At 44.3% G+C, this 26,896-nt stretch overlaps 1 long non-coding RNA gene across 3 annotated transcripts in view; it reads right to left on the bottom strand.

Annotated features, from left to right (window-relative positions):
- The window catches only part of LOC106978363 (uncharacterized), a 59,361-nt gene extending 34,617 nt beyond the window's left edge, over positions 1–24,744 (bottom strand). Inside the window, exon 1 of one of the 3 annotated variants that reach the window (XR_008295976.1) lies at positions 20,842–24,744. This is a non-coding gene — a long non-coding RNA (uncharacterized LOC106978363). The remainder of the gene's footprint in view (positions 1–20,841) is intronic. The other 2 variants (XR_008295977.1, XR_003424327.2) reach the window with 2 other exon arrangements.
- Positions 24,745–26,896: the final 2,152 nt, after the last annotated feature.

Here is a 26,896-nt window from a genome sequence, read left to right as displayed (position 1 = left end):
ATTGAAGACCTTGCCTGGTCTTTTCAGTGAAATATCCCATTAGTCTTGAAAACTTCTGCAGCCTCCCTTCTGCCCCCACTCCATATCTCACTGGTGACTCAGAGCTCTAGGACTCATGCATGGCCCACTTAAGTCTCAGGGGAGGTATTTCTGGTAAACTGACAGAGAAGGCTCAGTGAAGCTCATTGCACGGGAGGTAAGTATGATCCTGGTAGAATAAAACCCATCTCTTTCCTCACACCCCAGCTTTAGTTCTTGCTGGATGTCCTAAGGGAAGAAGGAACCAGGTACAATGGTCTGGGTTGTCAGAAATGAGGTGTGCTGTGAGGATGGGCTCTGGAAGGTGGACCTCTACCCCACTGTCCTCTTCTGAGTCTCATGGAGAGTAGGGAGTCTGTCAATACCAACTCGAAGAACCTTTCCACAAAAGCTGTATAATCATTAGGGAACAAGCAGCATGCCATGCCCTCAGAATGCTCAACACCAAAAGAGACATCCTACTCCCGCCCTGCCCAGGTCATAGCACAACAGCCTGTGGTGGCAGAAGCACCATGAGGTGGGGTGTGGAGAAACCGTGCAGGGGAAATACACTCATTCTTGAGCACTTTCGAGACAGCCCTGAGAACCCCCCAAAACACATGGGGGCAGGTGCTATGAGATTGGAGAATCTTCAGTGGAGCTAATGCCATTAAATTTGCCATTATGTTATCCCCAAATGAACAAATTCCTAAATATCTCTCAAATCTACCTACACTTCTTTATCTTTTCATGACTACTCAAATGATGTCACATTTGCTCTTCCTTTCATTTCTTCACTCTCTATTCTACTCATGGTACTGCAGCCATAATTATTTTTTTAAATTGTAAATATGATACTTTACTTCCCTTCTTAAAACCATTCAGTAGTTCCCCCATTACCTACAGGATAAAGCCCAGACTCCTACAGATCCTTCAGAGCTTGACTCAAGAATGAGGTCCACCAAGAAACTGATTCTGACTTCCTTAGGTAGAATGGACAACTTCCACATTGGTCTCTGCTATATTTTGTACCTTATTTAACTCCATTTTATGGAGTTTATTTATTTACCTGATTCTCTTAGATTGGAATCTCCTTGAAGACAGAGATTGTATCTCTTATTCATCTCTTCTACTAGTGCCTAGCATAGTGCTGGGTGAACACTATGAATTTAATCAATGCTTGATTCATTCATTTGTTAATACCCTCATATGAACCCTATTGAGAAATACTTTTTCCTTGTACCCTAATATGTTCTCATCCCCACCATTGAATCTTTGCTTCTGTTCTTCCTATTGCCTGAAATAGCCTCTTATTCTTTCTTATTCCTTTTAAAATTTCTTTAAACATTTTCTGTAACCAAGAATTGCAATACATCAAATCCTTAACAGAATAATTCTGCAATTTGTTGTTTCTGTTGACTCTTGCTCACAGTGGCTTATTTCCTTATGTGGTTTGTAGTTTGGGTTTATGAACTCATGTTTGGTAAGATGCTCTAAGACACTACCAATCAAGAACCACTTTCAGTTAATTTTGTAGTTTGAAGTTTCTTGCATAATGCAGGTAGTATAAATTTAAACCCAATACTATATGAGTAGACCTACTTATAGTAACAAATTCATAGTGGAGATACTTTTCTTTTTTTCCCCCAGAGACCAACCTGATGAAACAAGTTTCCCTGTCTGTTTTTCTTTGCCAGGGACCACATTCTCTTAATCCATATTTTCCCTGGGGATCCTATTGATGTGTGAGTGTTGTCTCAGTTCTATCTTCTCACCTTGTATGGGCTTGAGATCATAAGATTCACAAAAGGAATTAAACTCCAAAATTCTAGATTAGAGATAGGCAAAGTATGGCCCATGGCCTAGTTCCAGCTTACTGCAAGTGAAATCCTCCTACACCCCTTTGTTTATGTATTGTCTATAGCCGCATTCATTCTACAAAGGCAGAGTTGAGTAGTTGCAACAGAGACCACGTGGTTTTATAAAGCCAAGAATATTTACTGTCTGGCCCTTTACAGAAAATGTTTGCTAATCCCTGATCTAGACAACCAAGACTGCCAAAGGCATCAGTAACTTTCTGTTTTTAGCCTCTAGGAATTACTGTCACCTTTTCGCAAACTCAGTGATACACTTCAAAAGAATTTTGCATCCAGCAAGGTTAGGTATATTGTATGGGAGATTTTCTAGGACATCTAGTTGACCACGTTGCCATAAGCCAATGTTAGCCTCTTCTTTCTTATTAGCCTTTCAAAATCCTAATCACTTTTTGAGGTCCAAAACAGAAACTTTCTCCTTCAAGGAAGGCTTCCCCAGAGATTTCAATTCTTGATATTAAATGTATCTCTAAGCTTCTAATGTGCTTGTCACCTATAACATATGGCTCAGTAATTTATTGTAGGAGGGTCTCTGTTTGTGTGTGTGTGTTTAATTACCCTCCAGTTGCACTGAACAGAAAATTGTTTTCATTTGTGAGGTCACCAGCATCTTAAGAACAATGCTTACCATTTAGATCAAGACCTACTATTTTGGGTATAGAAAACTGAAACAATCTTGAGATGCTACAGAGCTCTAAATCTGGTAGATTAGAAAAGAAATTTGGCAGTAGAGCATATAGCAGGGGGTAGTAACAACTGTTCAGGTCTTGGGTTTACAAAACTGAGTTCAGGGGCACCTGGGTGGTTCAGTCGGTTGAGCATCCAGTTTTGGCTCAGGTCACAATCTCACAGTTCATGAGTTAGAGCTCCATGTCGGGTTCTGTGCAGACAGCTCAGGACCTGGAGCCTGCTTCAGATTCTGTGTCTCCCTCTCTCTCTGCCCCTCCCCTGCTCACTCTCTGTCTCTCAAAAATAAATAAAACATTTAAAAAAAGTTTTTTAAACTGTGTTCAAATCTCGGCTCTGTCACTAGCTATATGATCTCAGGAGATTGTTTCACCTTTCTAAGTTCTGGTTGCTTCACCAATGAAACAGAGTATCATTCCTGCCTTGGAGAATTGAGAGACTTAGAGATAAAGTACATAGTATCTATCACAAATAGGTGATCAGTAGGCCATTATCACATTGTTATAGACAAAACTTGTTTATTGATGATCTTGAGGCCACATTTGAAGATGGCTTTGACTATTCCAATACTCTATGTGTCCAGGAAGGAATGTGACCTTCATTTGTATCCAAATTTGAGAAACTTAGCCAAGGAGCATAGGAAATACAAAAAGTGAGGAATTGGAAAGGAGGCATTCCTAGACCTTACCAAAAAAGGCAGATTTTCAACATTTTTAGTCTGACCACAGAAATTCTGCAGGGCTAGAATATAAATAGACTAAAGATTCTAACCAGTCTAATCAACAAAAATTATTTACTGAGATATAACTACAATAACTATCAACAAATGATACTACTACTGTAGATAATATATCTTAGTTTTGTGTTTGGCATTGGCCTCCTGAAGTTCTTTTAGTTTCTTGTTCCACCATGCCTAGCAGGCCTGAGTTCTTCCAGCTAGTTTTATTCTTCAGAGAAAAACAAATTTTTTTGTTGCTTTTTCCCTTTCTCTTAGCGTTTGTAACAGAGGAATGGAGCCCCAGGCAGGAACTGAAGAGGGAGATAGAATGGTATGAAGTTGCACTACCTACCTTGGCTGGCTTAGACCTATACCTACCTTATGAACTGGTTTGGGGCTTCTAGAAGCCTACTCTAGGAGCTCTGGGTAATGGTTTGAACTGGGGATGGCAGTGGAAGAGATCAGAGATTTATTTATGGACCCAGCCACAGAAGAGGCAAAGGCAGTTTGCTGGTGAGGAAATTGGTCCTTCCAGGCATTGGGCCTTGATTCCCTTGTCAGTACTGACCAGTTGCTGCTGACCTGACCTCTCCAAGGCCTTGCCTTGTGGCTGACACAGCCCCTACCTCACCACACTGCTCCTGCCCTTTCAGGGACTCCTGAGTCCCTTCATGCAGTGTCCTCTTTTACAGGGTAAAAGGGATTCTCACCCTTGTTCTCTGTCCACGCCTCTCTTCCCAGTTGCAACCATTTTACTGGTCCACCACTTCTGGCTTATGCAATCATGGATTTTAAAACCTACTTGTTTGTATTTCTCACAGTGCCAAACACAGGTGTTCTGTAAGCTTTTCTGACTCTTGCAAATCAGTATTTATCACGTTGCTCTGCATCTGAATAGGGAAGTCTCCCCACTTGTGAACATTTAACTTGTATAGGACTCTTTTTCAGGAATGTAATTGTGTACATTTTGATTAAATAAAGTAGCTAAACTAGGCCAATAGTATGTTTTACTGTTATTTAAAATGATCTATAACAAACAACAAATTGATGAAAGATTTGCAATTCAGATTTCTCTAATATACAAAAAGCATTACAAAATTAAGAGACCAAACACCACCACCAATAACAAAACAGGCAAAGGGCATGAATAGACAATTCATCGGAAAGAAAATAAAAATGGATCTTAAACACAGGAAAGTGTGTTCAACCTCATTCACAATAAGACAAAAGCAACTTAAAACTGTATCCTTTACTGTTTTTCTGCCTTTCAGATAGGCACAAGATACAAAATTTTGGTGCCATACCTGTTGCCAACTTTGTGAGCAAGGGTGTAAGGAAATAGGCAAGCTCATGAGCTGCTATTTGGAATATAACTTGGTACAACTTCTCTAAAGTGTAATTTGGCAATATGTATCAAAATTACAACTGGATACACCTGTGACATAGCAACTTCATTTGCAAGCAATTGTCAAACACATGTATTTGTGAGTATAAACTCACATATACGTGAGATGTCATATACCCAAGATTATTCATTCTAGCACTGCTTATAATAGCAAAGTACTGGGGGAAACCTGGATGTTCATCAATAGGGAACATTGTTCAAATGAATTGTGGTACATCTATATACTGGACTACTGTAGCTATTAAACAAGACATTGGGATGAGTAGTTTTTAGGGCAGCTTTTAAGCTGCTAGTCATATCATGTTAAAGTGGAAAAAAAAGCAAAGTTCAGGATGATATATGACATACAATGTTGTCATCTGCACCAACAAAAGTGGGAGAGGAAAATACATACTTATACTTCTGTATGTATGAAATGTCTCTAAGGACACATGGGAAAGGTAACACTGATTGCCTCTAGAGAGCAACAATGATGTCTGGGGAAGAGGGATTGGATGCAGACTGCATACTATTTCATACCATTTGAATTTTGATCATCAAAATAAATACAACATTTTAATCAAGTGCCTCCATTGTTGGTGACCAGTGATGCTTCTAGTGTGCCCGAAGCACAAATCCCTTTGTAAGTAAGATGGCACCCAAAGTTTTGCCAGCTCCATAGTGACTTCCCAAGCAGTAGTGGGAACTCAAGCCCAAATATACTCTTGGCATTTCTAGGAGCTCTACACTGCCACTTCTCAGGTGGCCTTAAACCAGTCTGCTTTGTCCTTCTGCTCCCACTCACCCTCTCATCTGCCCATGGTTCCCCCAAGAAGGCCTCTTGTAGTAGATCACCTCACCCCTGCCCATTGCTTCTGCCAAGGCAACTCCAGACGCTCCCAATATTTCCATTCCCTGGAATGCTGGCTCCTGGAAAGGCAGAAAAGCCAGGAACCCTGCTAGGGGCTGAAGCATCTTGGCCTGACTGTAGAGTCCTGTGGTCCCTCAAATATTTCTATCAGCAGTGAGTACTAACCTCCAGTCCCCTGTCTGTTAAGATCAAACTGATGGCACAAGGCTGCGAGGAAACAGATTCCATAACATCCATCCACCCTCCACTGTTTTTGAGGGGACAGATGGTGGAGGGGGTTCCTTGCTTCTTCATAAATTCTTTCCCTTCAGAAGCAAAACAAATACAGGTATTGGTAGGTAAAGGGGAACAGATATTATTTGTAATACTTGCAGTCAACCAAGAAGTTTTGCTAATTACTACCCTTACAAACACAATTTTGGGCAACTCCTTTTTTGCAAGGATTAGCACATTAAATTCTTCCTTGGCGTTTTCCACTGCACTGATTCTGACCCTTGCTAGCTCAAATCTATGTGAGCTATGGACCTGTACCTTGGTTCCAACCTACACTTTGAGTCTGGATTAGCCTTCCTAAAACCCTTGGATCAGACCACATCTGCAGAATTGAGTGTTCTGAGACAGTCATACTTTTCAAAGAACCCTTGAAGTTACAGCCTGTTCAAAGGAGACCTCCTAGGAAATGTATAACACATTCAATAAGGTGTTGTGTACAAGCTACGTGGAAGTCACTGGGTTAAGTAATATGTGGAAGAGAGGCATCCTGGTCCTCAAGGAGCCTGCAGTAGAGAGTATAAAGCTTATATTCTCAGTAGAGAATATAAAACTTTCACACAAAATGGCTGCCATATAAGGCTCAGCAAGCCATGTGACTTAATCTATGTGCAGACAACATACTATAGAAGTTCACAGGAAGGGGAGTTTTCATACAACTGGATGAAACAATAAAATATAAATTGGGTCATGAGGAAAGGATTAGCATTTGGACCCATGAAGAAGGAAGAGAAGAGTCTGAATCAATGCAGAGAGTACCTGGAACATGTGGTAGTCTGGCTCCACTGGAGCACAGAGCCAGTTGAAGAGCATGGTGGGGAATGAGCCTGGGGTAACACTCAGGTGGCTGCAGTAAGTATAATTACTACCATTTGCATGGCCTTTCATAATTGCTACAGCTCTTTCCTGTGAATTGTCATTTGACTTTTACAATGACCCTATGACTTAGATATTTTCATGTAAAGAAACTCGGGCTCAATAAGACTTTGACGTAACTCACACAAGTTTACTCAGTGGCAAAAATTGCTTTTAAGCTAGGAATCTACAGAGCACTTTGCATGAGAAGGCACTAAAAATACCATAAATATGTGCTAGTTGGCCCCTTGTTGCCTGAGGCTAATTTAAAAAGATTGTTCTCTTCCATAGTGTTTTAACATTCCCCTTGAGTAAATTATTTTCCAATATTAGTTTGCATTATGAGTCATTTCTTTCCGTTTTTTTTTTTTAAATGTGAAATGAGTCATTTGTTAAGGTTAAATTTCTTCAGGTAAGCTCCAGGGTAAACTTAAATGTTGACCCTCTGAAAATAATCCAAATTCTGAATTACTGGTGGGTGAATTACTGTTCCTATAAATCAGGTCCCTGGGCCAATGTTTCCAGTCTTAGAATTTTCACAGTTGCTTTCTAACTGGCTTTGTGAAGTTCTCAGACTAGTTGGTATGATGAACAGGGAGACCCTTTATCTTCTTCTCCTTTTTTGGTATTTTGGTATAGCTGTTTTGGTTTGGTTTTAATGAGAATTAAAATAATGAAAGTGACTCTGATACATCTTGAAGAGAGAATGAATGGATTTCTCCATTACTTCTATTCTGAAATTTCTTCCCATCTGCTCCCTGTAACTCAGCTGACTCAATAGCGATGGCTTCCTGTGAGATGCCTGTTATTAAGTAATAGTTTGCTTTTATTGTTTTTTTGCTCTGATTTCTGTACTCCTATTTGCAGCCAGATCTCTAGTTTTGTTTTGTTTTGTTTTTTTTATTTTGTTTTCATTTGCCTCACTTTGTTTGGGGGGCCCAGATGGTTGCTGAGTAAATCACTGCTGTGGAGAGTGTGCTCAGTTCTCAAGGAGGAAACCTAACTTCGCACTGGCACTGCCCTCCCCCATGTCATGGGTGCTCTGCAGTTGCTGGCTACATGAAAGCAGTGATCTTTGCACATGCGAACCGAGAACTTTCTAGAGCTCCAGTAATCTAGGGCTTTCTTCATTTTGTTACATAGAGAGAGGCCCTTTGGGGTATAAATGCTTACCAATTCATCCCCATTCTCCTTACAGGCCCTAGTTGAAAAACACACAGTTGGTTTTTGCTATTCGCAGTAGTTATGTTTTATAAAGCCTCTGCCAACACAGAATGAATGAGTGTGGAACCATTGCTCCTAGAGAAAATTCAGGGTTAGTCACATTCTCATCAACCTATTAATACATAACCTCATTTGATGCCTGTTTCAATTTAAAGACACCTTTAAAAAAATATTTATTGTTGATTCATTAGTGTAACTCAAGGCCAACAGCAAGATAATTCACTCCTGAATGAAGCTTATCGATCATGTATCTTCTCTGGAGGCACATCACAGCCTTCTTGTGCTTAAGAACACTGGACAGCACTTTGGCCTCACCCTTGTAGGCCATTTTAAACATGAAAAGCACTAACAAAAAGCACAAAAATGCAAAAAAAATGTGGCACTAAATCGATCACCAAAAGGACACTTGTTTGAAACGGTATGAAACAAGGTGACAGTGGATCATCAGCTGGGAGCACACTCATTAGAAGACCGAAATGTTCATTGGCATGTCCATGAATGACTGCAAAAGTACCATGAGTGCTGATTTTGGGATTACAGATAAATTTTAGGAGGTAGATGAATTCACAAACACAGAATCCACAAATAATGGGGATTAACTGAATATTGAAAAAGTGTGTGCATTGGAGGAGTGTGCTTATGGAAAGAACAAAGGATCCTGCCTAAGGAGGGGCAATGTTGGGGCTTCTGTAGAGCCAGATCAAGGCCACTGCTGTCTATATGGTGGCTTTGTGTGAATTAGATAGTGGTGCCCTATCTGGGCAACCTCAACCCTATGGCACACAGCTTGAGGAACAGACAGAGCAGTGAAGAAAAGAAACTCCTTCCTCCAGAGTATTTATTTTTGCACCAACACACAGGGCTTGGCTGATGGAGCAGACAAGATTCCTGTCTCTTCTCACCCCTTGAGTAATGCGAACTGTAGAGCCAAATGTGGTGGCCTTATAGAAGAATGTGGTGTGGATGGGTCAACCTTGTCTGGAAGCAAAAATTAATCCTTCAAATAGACCCTGTCGAGGATCCTCCAAGGGGACCTCTATGTCACTATGTCTACTCTCTGACTCAATCAAAGGCTCCAGGCCTTAGACTTCTTTAAAAGCCCCTGTATTTGTTTCTTAGATCTGTTGTGAGAAATTACCACAAACTGGGTGGCTTAAAACAACAGAAATTGGTTCTCACACAGTTCTGGGGGCTAGAAGTCTAAAGTCAAGAGCCAACACAGACGTGTTCCCTCCATAGGCTCCAGGGAGGAATCCTTTCTTATCTCTTCCAGTTCAGCATTCCATGGCATTCCCTGACTTGTAGCTCCAGTTGCTGCCTCCATCCTCATGGCCTTCCTCCCTGTGTCTGTGACCTCTCTTCTTATAAGGGCACCAGTCATTGGATCTAGGGCCCACTCTCATCCTGTATGCACTCATCTTAACTGATCATATCTGCAAAACTTTATATGCAAATAAAGTCACATTCTAAGGTTTCAGGGGACATAAATTTTAGGGAACAACATTCAATCTGCTACTGACTCCATAATTGAAGTCTAGGGAACATAAAAATGAAGACTTTGACAATTATCTGTTGTCCTTTGTCCAGACCTCTAGAATACCTTCCAGGTCTCCACTGCTACACTCCCTCCAGTTACAGAGTCTCTTTGATCTTATGTCCTCTTTGGGCTTAAGGGCTTTGAATCAATGGTAGTAAATGAAAAGAAAGAGAAAGAAAAACAAGTAGCAGCCACAAAAAAACACTAAAAATATTTCACCTTGAAAGCTGATGTAAATATGCACAACCTCCTCAACAATATCTTAAAGTGTCCTGTGACCCAGGGGCAAATTCCAGGGGTCACCAATGGTCTGGGCTTTAGAATCACAACCAGAATAAAACAGAAGGTTAGACATTAATGACCCTTTGGCCACAATATTTCCTATGGACTCAGGAGAACTGGTACTGCAAGGCATGCCTTCAAAATACACCGTGTACTCTGACAAATTCTGTAAGTGCCCTTCAGTCCACTCTAAACATCAGAATCTTGACTATGATGATGAAAAAGCCAAGTCAGGTCAGTAGATATTTACCTACAGTCTATCTGCCAATACCTAAAGCCTAAGTCCTTGTAATGTTAACAAAATAATCTCTTGAGAATGACCAACTCCACTGCCTTGTATAGCAATTAACAAATACAGTTTACACCACAGTTTTTTGACTGCTCAGCATCCTTTCTCCCTCCCCCACCCATCCATGTGTCACCTGCACGTGGGGTTAACTCCACATCTGCCTCCAGGTAGATGTGTGAACTGACACATGGCCAGTTAGAGCATGGAATTCTTCTGGTCACAGCAATTAAATGAGAGATGCCTGTCAGAAACAATCAGTGGCAATGAAATGCAATGAGACAGTTTATGGCACTCTGGGGAAAGGACATGAGTTGATCCTGCTGGGTTCGTGGAGCTACTGGCAGCCATATTGTCACTGGAGAATTACTTGGCAGTGAAGCCAAGATGAAGAACAGCAGAGATGAGAGAAAACTTTAGACTGAGACGTACTGGCATCATTAGAGCCCTGCATCTAACCACACCCAAAGCTGGGAGAGAATATTATACTCTTAGTTCCATGAAGCAGTAAACTCCCTTTTTTGCCAATTTCAGTTGGGTTTTGTGTCACTTGCAGTATCTCAACTGATATGACATGATACAACTAACCATGAAGGTCACATGTATAACTTATCTAGTAGATTCTGACAGCAGGTCTCATTTCCTCCTCAATAGGACAAAAGAAATCATTCTGAACCAGTATGGTGGAGGTCCCCATGATCACCCAGTTGGGTCCTTTTCTCTGGGTCTCACATTGCTCTAATCCTACCATGTCTGGTCTTCTGAGTGGTGTTGATTCTTGATCATCAATTCAGTTTTTGCTCATACGTCAGGGTCTCTAGATTCAACTCCCACCACAACACAGACGGACAGAGAAAATGTAGTGTTTCTAGTTTGCCAATAGCTAATCTGATATTTCCCCTCTTGAGTCTCCACCTACTGATTAACAAGAAAAATATTAACTACATCCAGTTTAAACTTACTCTAATCCAGTCATGTTAAAAGCTTTTTTAGGAAACAGACAGACTCTTTTGGCTAAAAATTCTGTTACTAAGATAAAATTTCCCTCCTCCTGCTTCTCCTTATAAAATGTTCTCTGGGTGCATGAAAAGAGGGGCACTTGCTCATCCTATGTCAGCAAGAATGGAGCAGAGACCTCGGGTTTGGTGTTCTCAACCTCCTCCAGTGTCTTGATGCTATCCTTTGTCTACCAGAAGGCTGCAGTGTAGATCTCTCTCAGGCTGGTCTTGCTTATCTTTAGCAGAATTAAGTATCTACCTCAGATTGCCTTGGCCCCACTACTGGATACAGATGCTGACACTTTGCCTACCCACCATCTGGTTCAGTGCCCTAGAAGTCCAACACCAGCCTTACAGTGGGCCACTTCTGCCTGTCATGGTGTATGCCATGGAAGACCCCTTGGCTGCCAGCCCAGTGTCCACACCACACATGACCAAAGGCAGCCTGAGGAGGTCAGCCCACAGGGGCTTCCAAGGCTACCCTATGTATGCCACAGGTTGACCTTAGCATGGCTGTGCATAGGTTGATGTGTTGCAGACTCTGTTCAGTATGGCCTCCATCCTGCTGGACTCCTCTGCCCCTCACCAGCCCAGGACTGGAGAGGACGGTTCCACAAACATAGGTCCAGGTGCTTCCCAGTTCTCACTTTTTTTTCTCTTCTGTCCACATTCTTCATGCAGAACACACACCCTGCCTGTGCTTCCGAAAATACATAGTCTGGTTTGTATTTTGCTTTTCCTACTTCACACCCACTTTCCCTCTGACTGCAGCTAAGCCTGGCTCTCTTCTATGCTGTGGAGAAATTTCCAAGCTGAGTTGTGCATGCTCAGTTGCTGAAATGTTAAAGGGGGCAGGGTGGGGTGGGTAAAGAGATACGGAAATTTGTTTCTCAGGACAACAGTCTGGCTTGCACAGCCATTTTATTGTTGAAGGATCAGATTCTGGACGTCAACGGCTGAATGTTAAGTTGTTCTTCCTCTTCACATTTCTTGAATAACTCTTCTCATTTCCTCTGTGGCTTCCCACCCCCAAACAGAAGAATGTCTGGGCAGATGAGAGCCGCCCTGTCCAAGAGAGATTCAGGCAGTGGTGGGAATGCTCTACATCTGTGCTCTTCAGGACAGTAGCCACTGGCCAGATGTGGCTGTGGAGCACTTCAAATGCGGCTAGTGGGCCTGAGGAATGGACTTGTCATTTGTCTAATTTCAGGTAGTTTAAACTCAAATCGCCACACATGGCTAGTGACTAGCACAGAACTAGAGTAAAGGTCTCACACTAGGCAAAATAAAATGATAAAATCTGGTGCCCCCCCACCCCGTGCCCCTAGAAAATAGTTATGTAATCTTACAATCTTCATTCCAGTACAAGTGTTCTGTGTGCTGACTTACTTCACACCCAGAACTTTTTGCCTTTGCCCAAAGACATGGTAACTGATGTCTGGTTTTGCAGCCTTGCATGTCTCCCCATCTTCCTTTTTTTTTTTTTAATTTTTTTTTCAACGTTTATTTATTTTTGGGACAGAGAGAGACAGAGCATGAACGGAGGAGGGGCAGAGAGAGAGGGAGACACAGAATCGGAAGCAGGCTCCAGGCTCTGAGCCATCAGCCCAGAGCCTGACGCGGGGCTCGAACTCACGGACCGCGAGATCGTGACCTGGCTGAAGTTGGATGCTTAACCGACTGCGCCACCCAGGCGCCCCGATGTCTCCCCATCTTCTAAAACGTCCTGTAAGAGGTGTACCCTGTTCCAGAGAAACACATCCTTACCCAAGACCCTTGACTTTCTCATAGAGAAATCTTCCTTGTTTTTTTTTTTTTTTTTTTCCAGATTTTTCCCTTAGTGTCAGCTAAGATGTGGCCAACCTCTCAGGCATCTTTAGGAGGAGAGTCAGTGAACAGCAGGAAACAGCTCCATAAAAGCCTCTTCTCCCTGGCTCCAGGAGGTCGTAGGCATGAGTAACCTCCCGGTTCAGCTTATTTTCTTTGGGAAGTGTCTGTCATGTTGGCATCTTCCAGGAGCCCGCCTGCCTGCACCTGGCTGATTGTTGGAGACTCCTGTGTACAATAATGCGCACTGCATCACAAGATAATCCAGGGTAACTGGGAAGGCCTGGGAAGGCAGGAGGACCTCCTGCCTTATACCCCAACTCTGAGCTATCAAACAATGAGGTCATCATGCTGTGCCCTTGGACTCGCCCAGGGGAAAGGGAAAGGAAGAGGAAGAGGAAGAGAAAAGCACCCCCCAGTGCAGTCTGGAGTGTGGCTCACAGAAGTGGTCACTGCCAATAGCGCTCCGGTTTGAGGAGGAATAACTGGCAATGACAATGAGAAAAACTGTCATCTGTACAGCTTTCCAGCACTTTTTCATGCAGTATCTCACTTCAGTCCTTTAAAGCAAACAGCTTTATTAACATCTTTGATTGTAGAAAGAGGAAGCAGAGCCTCTGCAGAGGCCAGTGTCCTGTTTGACGTCACATGTCAGGAACTGATGGGGCAGGGCGACTATCTCCAGAGCAGGGCTGGGGACAGGAACAGCCACAAAGGTAAGGCTGCCAGGCATAATATGTTGGAGAGATGAGGAAAGTAGTCACCGGGAAAAACTCTGGAGAGGACATAAGACATGTTTGAAGTCTAAGATGGTGGTGAATTTCACAATACTTAAAATGATCAATAACTCTGGCTTGCACTTGCCTGCCACCAGCCATTGGGTAGAAGCATGAAACCCCTATTTCAGGCAACACTTTTCAGTTTGTCAAGTTATTGCTTAATGAGGTTAAAAAAACAAAAACAAAAACAAAAAACCCACACACCTCACTGGACCTTCACAGCAACTCTGTGATAGAGGGAGCTAAGTCAAGGATACCGTTATATTCCCAACATGGGTGAGAAAGCCATAGCTCAGAGCCATTCACAAGCTTGCTTCCTATCACCCAGCTGGGAGTTGGGCATGGCACTGGCTCTATGTCCTGCCAGCTAGTTACCTCCATCACTTTGCTTCATGCTTCTCTCCTTTCCAGCCATTGTGGCAGGGAGAGGTAGGTTCCCATCTGATCAGTCCTCAAATAGATGCTGCCCCTTGTGAGTCCGTGGGAAGAGACCCTGTGTGCCCACCTACCAGGAGCCTGCACCCGCCTCCTCCCAGGGGCCACAGCCAGCCTGCGCTGTGAGCCCGTGTTGTGTCAGCAAGAAGCCTGTCCTGTGCCAGGCCTGCCCACCCATCTGCCGGGACATGTCTCCATTAGTCATCACATTCTCTTCCCTTGGGACTGCTCTGCAAAGCTTCCACAAACACAGATTGCCAGGACAGGCAACTGTGCAGCCAACCATGGGACCAGGAGCCTCCCCTGGAAGCTGTTTGCAGGAAGGAGCCCTGTGCACGAGAGATAAGTCATCCCCTGAAGAGCCTCACCTTCCAAGACACACCCTCCCTGCTCCCCTGAGTGCCCCAAGGCCTGGGGGAACTGGAAGGTGGGCAGCTTGGCCCCTTCCCCAATCCTAGCAAGGCTGCTTCCTGAGGGAAGAGCAAGCCTGAGCAGCTCTGGGCCTGCCAGCTGGCTGCATCCCTCTGGAAAGTGGCTGTAGCCTGGGATGTGCTTTCTCAGGTTGAGACATTCTGGGAAGAAGCTCAGAGTTCCTGGGAACATCCTGAGAACAGCCTGTGTTGGCTTTCCCGATGCATAGATGCTTCAGACCTCTTTGAAGTCACTCTATGGGGGAGAGGGTGGAGCTTCCTGCAGCCACACCACCCAGGTCCTGCTTGCTCCCAGGCTGCTCTCAAGAAGCCTGTAGGGAGGGGAAGGGATGGGTGGGGTATGGAGGCAGGAATTTCTGCATCTGCCATGCCCTACCTGCGTGACCACAGGCAAGCCAGTCCAGTCTCTTCTCTGTCCCTCATCTCTTCCACACAGGGAGAACTAAGAGTTTACTTGACAGCTTTCATTCATTCATCCTTTCATCGAGCACCACTGTATGCTAGGCACTCTGCTAGGAGCTGGGAGCATGCTGAGAAGAAATGCACAAGGGCACTGCTCTCGGAGAGCCTACAATCTAGTTATTAAAGGCAAGAACCCGGTTAGCTGTGCCTGGCCCCCACCCACAGTCTGCTCTCCATAAATGTGTGTTGACTCTGCCTAATTAACCCATGCCCTTTTGCTCACGGCTGCTGGGAGAAGCTGATGAGATGGTGCAGGATAGGCACTTTGTAAACTATAAAGAGATTATACAAATGTCAGGGATGATTTGATTGTGGCCGTGACCAGCACAAGGGTCTGCCAAGAAGCAGAGGTGGGCCCAGTGTGGGCAGGGAGAAACCCAAACCTGAAAGGAGACAGTGCTCGCTGAGAACAAGTCCCGAAGGTGGTGAGACCATGTATAGGCACACACCCGCTGAGAGTCCCGAGGCCTGTGGCAACATTTATGAGGCTTGACAGGCAATTCCCCAGGCTCTACAGGGGAGTTGGGGTCTCCCAGAAAGTAACCATACTAACCAGGTGCCTGGAGGATAGTTTGTTCAGCCAGTAATCATCTTTCCAACTTTAAAAAGCAAAATTCTTTACAACTCTTATAAGGAAAAGCAACTATTTTTCCTCCAGGTCTCAGTCTCCCTCTTGCCTAAACTTTGGAATCCCTTACCTTATCAGACACAGGATTACCTGGGACCTGGCAGTCATTTCTATGTACTCAAAGTCCCTGTCAGCTCTCCTGCCACTGGCCTGAGGCCACAGAGTTAAAACTTCTTCAACATTTCTGAACTCCACTTTTGTAAAAGCTCTGAAGTTTTGCTAACCTCCCCTGAAAACCTCCCCATATACAGGATTTGCATTTTTCCAAGCTGCTTTCCTCCATTTCAGTGAATCAACTGTCTGAGAACCTATGTACGTACCCACCTTGTCTACTTCAGACAAAAATTAGTGACAAATTTTGGATGGATGGATGGATGGATGGACAGACTGAGTTTTGGCCATAGCCACCTCCTTGTTCTACAGAGCCATTCATTTCCAATAATGATATCATCACCCTGAAAATGCTAAGGATAACTAAAAGGTCAACAAAAGTGAATGAGTGCTTCAGGCTGCCTAAGAAAGTATTTTGTAACACACACACACACACACACACACACACACACACACACACACATGATTAGACCTACATGACAGTTCTCTTCCCAGTAAAGCTATTTGAAGAACAGCTAAGATTTGGGTTTGCACTTATGGATCAGAACCCAATACTTCTGGGGTCAGTTTTCCATTCTTCCAGGGATCCCGGCACTTTGAGGCTTTCCCCTCTCCACGCAAGGGGTCTTGAGGTCAGAGCTCTCAGCTCACCCAGATGTGTGTGGTCCCTAGCATCTGGACTACACTCGGCAGAGGTTTCACCAGCATCTGTTGAATTTGGCTAAGTGGATTGGGATTGAATGGATAGCATCCACAGAGCAGGATGGAGACCTTTCCTAGCTGCACGAGGGCACAATCTCCAGCTGCAGCATCGATTCATTTAATAATAGTCAGGGAGGTTGCTCATGTCCACAGCACTGAGCCAGGACTGTACAGTCAAGAGGTTTCTTGTCCTCAAAGACTTGCATGGTCATGGCATCAGGTCTCACTTACTCCCACCTGCTCCCTCCCTATCATAAGCCATCCTCACTCGAAAGAATTGAAAAGCAGAGATTTTTTTGTTCAAACCGCCCTACAGAAGCCTCAATTGCCTCTCACCTCCATCAGATCAGCATTGCTGTCCTTGGGGCCCCCCAGAAAGCACTCATGGGGCCATGGTTCTCAAGGCTGGTTGAACTTCAGAATTCCTATAGAGCTGTGTTCACCATGGAACATTCTGATTTAATAGGTCAGGGCTGGGGCCAGGCATCTGCCCCAGAATTTCTGTTTTCAACTTTACCTTCCATTAGAATCAATTGTGTGTTCATGTCTATGTGTGTTTGTGCATGGGGAGGATGGTGGATTTAAGATATTTTTGCCAGGGCTCAAAAGGTGGAATCCCCACCTCCTTCCTGGCACTGATTGAGATGTAAACATTCAGAAAGCGGAAAGCAGTTTGGTGGGAGGGAAAGAACCCTGGGTTGAAAGTGAAGAGATCAGGTTTCAAAGTCCAACTCCTCCTTCACTAGCTGCATGACCCTCAATGTGCTACTCCACCTCCTAAGCCCCAGTTTCTTAGGGTCCAGGTCCAGGGGGTATATAGGAAGAGATCTAAGATCTGTCTTTGATATAACAAACAGTAAAAGAAAAGAGAATTGCTAACCATCCCATGATCTGCTTTAAGGCCACCAAAGGAGAAATTCAGATACCATTCTACAAGAACAGAAAAGGTTAGAGGCCTCCTAACCCAAGAAGACAAGAAGTGGCTCTCACTTCTAGAATCTTCCACAGTCTTAGAGTCTCAGTCACTCCAGACCTCAACAACAGTGTTGTAAGGCTCTGACACTTTGAAGCACCTTCTTTTGCTCTAAAATGATACATCTTGGCTTCACCAGGTTCCCTGTGGCATGCTGAAGTCAGAAGACATAATGGATTGTGCTGCTGGTCTGCCTCTCCATTGTTTTGAATAGGAAACCCTCATCAGTTCTCAAGTGAGCTTCACAAGTCAGAATTGGGAACTACTGAAATGGAACCACTTTCTGTTTTTGCTTTGCAGAGCCTGCATCTAGCCAATGACAGTCACCATTCAAGCTCAGTGGCAGCTCCTCCAGGCTGATAAGGAGATGCATTGATGGTTTTCTGGGAAGCTACAGACTGATGGGGTTTTCCTATCAGCTTAGGAGACAGCCCCATCAATCCATTGCTCAGCCTCCACAGCTATAATTGGGAGCAGATGGTTTTGCTCACTGACAGACTGAATGGAAGCAAGACAGGCCCATTGCTCTTGTCCTTCATCAATTTGCTCTCAGACTGAGAATAGGAGTTTGACAGGGAGGCTCTAAGCCTGGGATAGTCAACTCCCAGAGAAGCCTCAGCCTCACCAGGATGAGATGAAAGATCTCCACAAGCTCAAACTGGGGAGCAAGGGTCTTGAGGGAAAAGCTAACTGGTGTGGAGGCCCTGGTGCTAATACTGGCTGAGGTTTTGGGACTGAAGTAACCAAACTGCCTACAGCCATCTCATGCAACATCACCTCAAATACATGTTTGCTCTGGTGAACACGCCAATGGCAACTTATGGGTGTGCCATTGGACACTGACACCCTGGAGAGGGACAGCAGTAGGGCAGCAGCCCCTCATTAGCTGAGATCTACTCCTGGGGTTCACTGAGGTTCTTCCTACCTGGGTTCCCCACCTCCACAGTGGTCAGGAAAGGCCTTTGCAGACCACATGAAATGGCAGAGTTTCTCAGTCATTTAGAAGTAGCCAGCCATTAACAATGAGGAGCAACACGAGGGAATTTGGCCTGTTTCACCCACTGTGCAGTGGTCATTGTTAGAGATTTGGCTGTGCTTCCAGGAAAGACAGCCACCACTGTCCCTGTGGGTAGCTCTACTATGGCCTACAGAGAATGGAACTCGGGTTGGGGAAGGGCAGAGGTGTGGGCCTAAGACAATTGGCTAATTGTCCCCATTAGGGTCTCTTGAGAGGACTTCCTGAGCTCTCCCTAAGTGGGAGAAGCCTGGGTGAAAAAGGAGGGGGGATCCATCTGCAGCACTCTTCTTGTTTCGTAAGCCTGTCCCACTCAGAAGCCTTCTATGCTCCCCAACAGAGTGTATTATGGATTAAAACCTCTCAAATCTAGCCCCACTTGACAATCCCAATGTCTCTGCCACCACTCGGCATGGACACAATGTCAACTAACATGTTTCCTCACTCCCACTCTGGCTCACTTCTCAATCCAGGCCCAAGTTCACATGCTTCCCACCCTCTGGCCCTCACCTCAGTCACTGCACATGTGAACACTGCTCCTTTGGCCCCCATGCCCATCCAAACTAACCCATTCTCCAAGCCACATATGAAGACCCATCTCTTCCAAGAAGGGTTTCCTAACCACTGCAGCTGACAATGGTCTAACTCTGCTCTGAAATACTCTAGTTCTTGCTGTTTAATATCCTTACTGGAGGAACTTGAAGTCCTGATGTAGCTGGTGATTCAGTTTTATGACTTCCCCTAGACTGTAAGCTTGGAAGTGGAGAAATCCCTTGCATTTTTCAAAAAATATTTTTTTGTGAATGATTGGATGCCATACTTAAGTGCCAACAATCCTAGGCTACCATATACCTCTTAGCAGCTTTCCCATTTAGAATTGCTGTACTGAGTAGAATGTCCCTGGGGCTGGCATGGTGAGGACAGTCTTGCTTGAGATCCCTTGTTTTGGCCATACAGGTATCACCTTCAGCCTCAGAACTGAACTTGCCTCAGTTCTTCAACACAGAACTGCCCAGCTTGCTTCTGGATCTACACCTAATGTGTGTCACTACACAACTCTAGAGAGTGCCGTTCACCTAGGCTACAATGTGGCTTAGCCCTGTAGAGTTGCTCAGTGCATAACCTGTGCAACTGCATTTGGCAGTACTGTCCAACTTCCTGTTGCCAAGGTGGCCAGAAGTCCATCTTTTTATGGTTGTATATTTATGGCCACTAGGAAGAAAAAAGAGATCACACAGAACATCAGCTGAGCTTAGAGTTTGAGCATTCAGCCTGTGGCCTGAGAAAGAGCCAGCTTCTTCTCCTCGGCACTCTGTAGTTCATGTGCCAAGAATTGCGCTAAACCACCACCTGGAGTCTGGTCATGTCCTTCACTCCCTGCTCAAGATGAAGAAACTCTGGGCCAGGCTTTGGGCCAAACCAAGCGCCTGGGGCCATCTGGGATGAACCAACATGCTGCTGACTGAGATTCTGACAATTGTCACCAACTATTTGAAACTTTTCCCAAAAATCTTAGGAACTCCTAAATTCCAAGTGAGTTTCCGACTCCACAGTCCCTCTTCATTTCTCTGCCCCAGAGAGCACCCTGACCTCATGGGCTGCCCACACAGTTGTGGGGAGCCCATCGCTGAGAGACTGAGCCTTTAGTCATTCTATTAAGAGTTTCCAGACGGTGCGTAACCAAGGGCAATTTTGCAGCAAGCAGGAAATTATCAGTAGAAGTGGAAGTGACAGGGTGTTTAGCAAACATTAAACCAAGGAAGCTTAAAAGGTCTTTGAGCATCGTTAAATAAACATTTAGGATGACTGAGAGGGCAGAATATGAAATGGAAAGGAAAGTATAAACACTTTCTGTGGGTGGAGGAGGCTTTCTCTTCCATCTTGATCAGAAGGCTAGGAGAGTGCTAGGAGTGGCCTGGATGATGCATTTAAAATTCCAAGCAAAATTATCTTTTGCAAGATGAAGTACCAATCAGCAAACATGCAGAGGAAAGAAACTGGTTCTCTAAGCTTGTCTTGATAGTCAGATTTGACTCAGATATTCATGCCCTAAGATGCTAGGCAGCAGATAGTCCCCAGAGTCCACCTGGCTCAGGACCTCACTCTCCAAGACACTGTGACTGGAATAAGCAGCAGGAAAGCCAGCATCGGGATCAAACAGTCCCCAACTGAGAGCAAAACACCTTATTTAAGCATCAAACCAACCCCCATAACACAGGTATTCTTACAGAAGGGGAAACAGACTGAGATTCAGGTCACATAGTAAATGGCAGAGCTAGAGTTGGGAACCCCAATCCTGAGTATTCCAGAGCCCAGAAAGTACCATGACAGACTCATGCCAAGCTCTTCCCAGGGGTACCTCAAGGAAGAATGAAGACAGGGAGAGAAAGGGGGCATTGGGAGATGAAGCCCAAAGGGACAGGAGCGACCACTAGAGTGACAAGAACACTAATGATAAAGATCAGGAACCTCACCAGCTTCAGGAAACAAGCATCTCCTGGTGCCCTTTTGCTTCTGTGTAGTTTCTCAGTGGCTAAGTTGCACGGGTTCATTTCTCACATGGCTTCAATCAATCCAGGGAAAGGGCAGTGGGGAGCAAGGCTGAGTCAGAGGAAAGGCGGCCAGCCTACCAGTTGCAGGGGTGAGTTTTAGCAATATCAAAAATTTGGAAGCCTTTCTTAATTTTCTGCCATGGGGCTTAAGCTGGATAATAATCCTGGTGCTTCATTTTATTCCTGATTTTGTACAGACATAGAAGACATAAGCATAAGGTTAGTGAGTGTGTCTGCTTAGGACAACACCTACACACACATACACACACACACACACACACACACACACACACACACTAACTTCTCCCCAAATAAATGGGATGGCTGAACACCAGAAACTACCATGAACCAACCTCCTCACAAGGGACCCGCTCCACACTCACCTCCCCACAAGAGACCTGCTTCCCCACTTTCAACTGCACCTTCCAGCCCTAGTAACTGGCGTACTTAAGAATGTAACATAGCAAAACAAAGCAAGTAAATAAGAATAATTCCGTGAGGGCAAGTAAAACACAAAACAAAATGCACCTACCAGAGCCTTCCCCAGAGCCTCAACAAAATCTTGGCCATTGTCTATGTTAAGGACTCATTCCATATCCCCAGATCCTTTACCACCTCCATCCCCAAAGTTGGCCCAGAGCCCCTCATTAAGCAACTGGGAAGAAGTAGCTACCCGTCTCGAAATTACCCCTCCATGTGACTTGCAAAGTCAGTAGGCATGCTGGTCTTCACTACCTCTCAACCATGTCTCCCCGCTACCTGGTTTCTTCAGCATCCCCAGACCCTGGACCACTGGGTGGAGAATCTGTTCCCTCCTTTCTCCTCTGCCTTCCTAAACTTCCATCCTCCCCTTGGGGGGCATGGCCCCACCTTCATCTTCATGAAGACTCCCTTGTCCACTACAAGCCACAGGGACACACCTTCCCTGAAACCCTCTAGCCTCTCCAGGCCTGAAGCTTGGCTGCCTCACTTGTACTGAGGAAATGAGTCCTGACTCCTTGCTGAGATCCTAAATCCTTGGAATCAGAGACCGCAGCTGCCATTTCTCTGACACTTGGCACAAGTGTGTATTAGTCGGCCAGGCAAGGAGCGTCTGTCCTTTCTGTGAGAAAGTCAGGCCAGCAGCAATCACAGCAGCTGGGGTGGCAACCTGACTCTTACTGGAGGAGCCCCACCAAGACCTAAATGGATATACCCCAGGGACCCCGGGAGTTACAGCAAAAACTTGGCGCCTGTCCAGAGCAGCTACAGCGTCAACTTTTACCTCAGAGATCAAACTTTGACCTGATTTCTGTTGTGTTGAACTAAGTCCCAGAGGCACCAAGAAAGGAGAAAGAATTTTTTAAAAAATTGCCTTCACTGTTACAAACTGAATCAGTTATGAACTTCCACAAACAAGGTTCAACACTCTCCAGATTAAAGCTTTTTTTTTATTATTTTTTTAAAAATGTTTATTTATTTTTGAGAGAGAGAGAGAATGGGGGAGGGTCAGAGAGAGAAGGAGACAGAGCATCTGAAGCGGGCTCTAGGCTGAGAGCGGAGAGACCAGTATTGGGCTCCAACTCACAAACCATGAGATTGTGACCTGAACTAAAGTCGGGGATGCTTAACTGACTGAGCCACCCAGGTGCCCCAAAGCTATTTTTATAGTAGAGAACACTGGCTCAAAGAACATTTACCACTTCTGCGATTCAAACAGCTGGCATGGCCTAGCCACAGCCTCAGACATGTGCATTTGCTTACATGGGCTCGGATTTTTAACTCTCTTTTTGTTTTAATATAATGACACATTTTATGTGTGAGGCACTCTCCATATGTACGTTTTTCAAAATACCATCTTAGTGCCCATGTTGGGAACTGAGTTCCCAAAAGCATCTAGGAGAAGGAGAGGTGGGAGAATAGCGCCGTTAGCAGTGAGGGCCAGTGTGTGTAAACATGAGGCTACTGTCTCCCAGCTGGGGTCTGCAGGAGAGAGCCCAGGCTTTACAACAGGAAGTGGGCTTATGTTTCATTTAGGCTACTTGGATCTGTGTGCCCTTGGGCAAGTTACGGACTCTCTCAGAGCCTTTATTTCCATATCTGTCAAAAGCACTCATGTTAGCCTCCTAGGGCTGCCATGACACAATACCACAAACGGGGAGGCTGCAAACAACAGAAATGTGTTCTGTCATAGTTCTGGAGGCCAGAAGTCCAAAATCAACCTGTCAGCAGAGCTCCAAGGAAGAATCCTTCTCTGCCTCTTTTCAGCTTCTGGTTACTGTTCATGATCCTTGGTGTTCCTTAGCCTCTAGCTCTGCTGCTCCAGTGTCTGCCTCCACTGTCACGTGGACTTTTCCCCATGTCTGGTGTTCTGTGTCTCTGTATCTGAATGTGCCTCTCCTTTATTATATAAAGACATCAGCCGTTGGATCTAAGACCCACCCTAATCTTGTATGGCATCATCTTAATTTGATCACATCTACAAAGACCTAATTTCCAAATAAGGTCACATCCATAGGTATCAGGGGTAAGGACTTGGACATATACCTTTTTGAGGATACAATTCAATCATCTATAAGGGGATAATAATTTATGCCTCCCTGAATTGTTTGGGGGGAAAGACAAAATCAGTGTGTGCAATGACTGGCCTATATGTACACAATAATTGAGGACTCACTGAGTCACGGTAAACTTGACTTTGCAAGGATCAGTCCTAACAAGCCCAAGAAGGTGGGGTTAGCCCCACAGCCGGAGTCCCAGGAAGTGGTGTGCAAGGAGATACATGAAGAGCTGCCTAATGGACCCTCTGGTTTAGAGCAGGTACCTACCAGCTACTAGAATTACAGACAACAGAGCCTGATTCCCAGGGCAAAGATTGACCAGGCAGTTAGGGCCTCAGCATACTAGTTAGACCATACACAGGAATTAAAGCAACAATCTAGTCATACACACTGGCCAAGCACAGCAGCTTGGGAGAGAAGAAACCCACAGGGTACAGAAGTACCCTTAAGGATAGAAAGACCACTGCTGGAAGGGACAAAGAATGGGTCATGAGATGTGCCTGCTGTGGTCAAGACTTGCTCTGGAGTGAAGTGGGCCTGTTGTTTGAGGAAAATCCAGAAGTGAGAGAGACAGCCCATGGACACAAGTAACCCAGACCTGTATCATTTCTCTCTTTGAAGTGATGAGCTATGGTTGGTGCCAGCCAGCTCAGGGGATCCTGCCTCACCCTCTTAGTCTCCCTCTGTGATCCTCTTGTAAATCCTACCCACTGTGCTGAACCCAGGGTTCAGCATCCCACTCCCTTAGAAACTTTCCCTGCCCACTAAGCGTCCTTAGTCACCTTACACTTTAACCATACCATTTACTCCTACAGAACCATTTACCATGGTTCTACAGGTTAGTCCCTCCCCAAATGGACCATGAGTTCCTTGAAAGCATATATAATACCTTATTCTGAGTATTCCTGTGAGCTCAAGCACAATACTCAGGATGTCATAAGTATTCAAAAAACCCTTGTTTATTAATTTCTTATTTTTCACCCCTCCTCCTTTAGAGAATTTTATACATTTCAGTGGAAGATAAAAAATGCATTTCCGGGGGAGAAAAATGTGGCTTAAGACATATATTAAGCTTTGCTGTTTTTTTGGGAATGGATCCTTTAAATAGTATATAGTAGGTTCCTATAACTAAGTGTAGCATACAATTCTGTGATTAGTTTGGAAGCCTCCTATCTGATTGGGGCAAAGTCTTTCATTACCCTCAACTACAAATACTCTCTGAGAATTTATTATATACTAGAAACTATTTAATTATAGGAGATGTCAAGCGGAATAGGTCCTTGCCTTTAAAAAACCAGAGTGCATATTGAATTTGTTATAAAACAACATTACCCAACTTAAAACATTCTGCACCATGCTGACCTATTTGGAAGGGGTCAGCCACACACACACAAAAAAAGCTGAGTCCATCTGCTTGAAAATGCATTAACCAGTGAGAAAAAGTTTTCTGAATTCAAAACAGGACACAGTGATTACATATATAAATTTTGATCTGGAATTTGGAGGCCATTTTATTTTAGTGACTGATTTGGGAGATTGATTTAGTTGCTTTGCATGATAGCAATGCAAAATAATGGGGTAGATAATAGCAGAAGAGGGAGAAGTCCAAAAGACTTAGCCATTTGACCTCTCCCCTTCCTGCACACCTGCAGTGCGAGTACATCATCAGCATTTCCATTACAGAAAATGACTACTTCATGGAAAAGAGCCAAGAATTTCCTTGAAGAGAAACCACTGTAACAAGATCAACAATGCAGTATTCCTTCTCTGGGTCATCCAATTGAATTTGGACACAGTTTTGTTGTACAGAGTCCAGAAGGACCTATAAATTATAAGCACCTAGATATACCATCTCCTGAATTAATGTCAACATAAGATTTAAGTGTATTTTTAAGGTCTTCAACTGATATTTGTGTGTCGTTATAACTGCATAAGCCCTTTCACCATGCAAAATTTATTATTATTAGAATAATTATCTCCAGGAATTGTGCTGAGTGTCAAGAATAGAATAATAGCTCATAACTGGAGGAATGGATGTCAAAAACCCACAAATCATTCTATACTTTCCCACTGTAAATATGTATTCAAAAAAGTGATATCCCCCCTCCTAAATATGCATATTTTCAAAGAATTTCTCAGGAGACCCAACCACTCAAGGTGCTCCTGGGTTTCTGTCAAAGCATGATTGGTTTCCAAGTAGCTGAAGTGATAAGTAATTAATATGATTGGTTCCCAGTTCTGCACAATTCTGTCCACATTGCCAAGGAGATAATTGAAAACCGCATCATGGTTCTTAGCCCTTAACAAGAAGATTCTCTGAAGGTAAAAATTATCCTGAACCCTTGACTCAGGACTCTCACACCACCTTGTCTCTTTTGGAGATGACTTAGACAAGTCAACCCTCTCTTGGCTTCAGTTTCTGTGAGAATCTAATGAGGAAATATGTATGTATGTGAAAGCACTTTTCAAAGTTGAAACAAATACCATGGATTTTTGTGTGGACACCCAGAATCCAACACAAAGTCCTGCAGATCCCTTGGGATGGGAAGACATAAGCAAGAGCAGGCCTGTGACCATCCGTAGACTCTGAACCCGGAGCTGTCACTCACACCAGCTGCTCAATACCCAGATGACCACATCAGTGCATGGCAGGGCAATATGTTTTCATTCTCAGATACTCAGCTGGAAAGTTCCTTGTCTCCCAAGGTATCAGCATTTCAAAGGCCAGTGGAGTCTTGAGAAGAGCACATCCCAAGCTTTGTGACTGTGGTGGGTTTGTGTGGTGTCAACTTTGTGAAACTGGAAGGAAAGCAGAAGCCGCATTCCTTTGACACTCAGGAGGTCAGGGCAGCATACCAGTTGCTGCCTGTCACAGCTCATGCACATTGTCACTTACTGGAAGCTCACCTAATTGACATGGGGAAGCAGCCATGCCCTCAGCAACTCCAGATCCTGCCAGATCTTCCTCTTCAACAACTTCAACTCACAGGTCAGGTATATTCTAGCTCTGTGACAAAGGGCACTAATTTCTCCTGCATAACACCCATCATCAAAGTTACAGGCTTAGACGGTGAGAGACCAGCATGGATTCTGGTCCATCTTCATGGGTTCTAGGTCATTTGTCTAGGTTCCAGTTTGTCCTTGCTTCCCCTACTTCATGACAATCTTTCCAGACAGAGTGCTTCACTGGTTTCAGGATCTAATATCGGCTTCAGAAGCAACAGACTCTCATGGAGCTTCCACAATAGACGAAGGTCAAATTCCCATAATAAATCCTTATTGTGTACAACTTCTAGTGGTTCTGCTTCTCTGATTGAACCTTGTCTGATACAGAATTAGGTACTTGAAATTTCCAGAGGAACAGGCTTTAAGAATGGGTTCTCTGAATTGGGCCTGGCTTTTCTGGAATTGTCTTTCTGCTCTGACTATATTAAAAG

Source organism: Acinonyx jubatus, chromosome B1 (assembly GCF_027475565.1).
Source record: "Acinonyx jubatus isolate Ajub_Pintada_27869175 chromosome B1, VMU_Ajub_asm_v1.0, whole genome shotgun sequence".
NCBI lineage: Eukaryota > Metazoa > Chordata > Mammalia > Carnivora > Felidae > Acinonyx > Acinonyx jubatus.
Note: the sequence above shows the minus strand (reverse complement) of the source record. Positions and strands in the feature narration are given on the sequence as shown.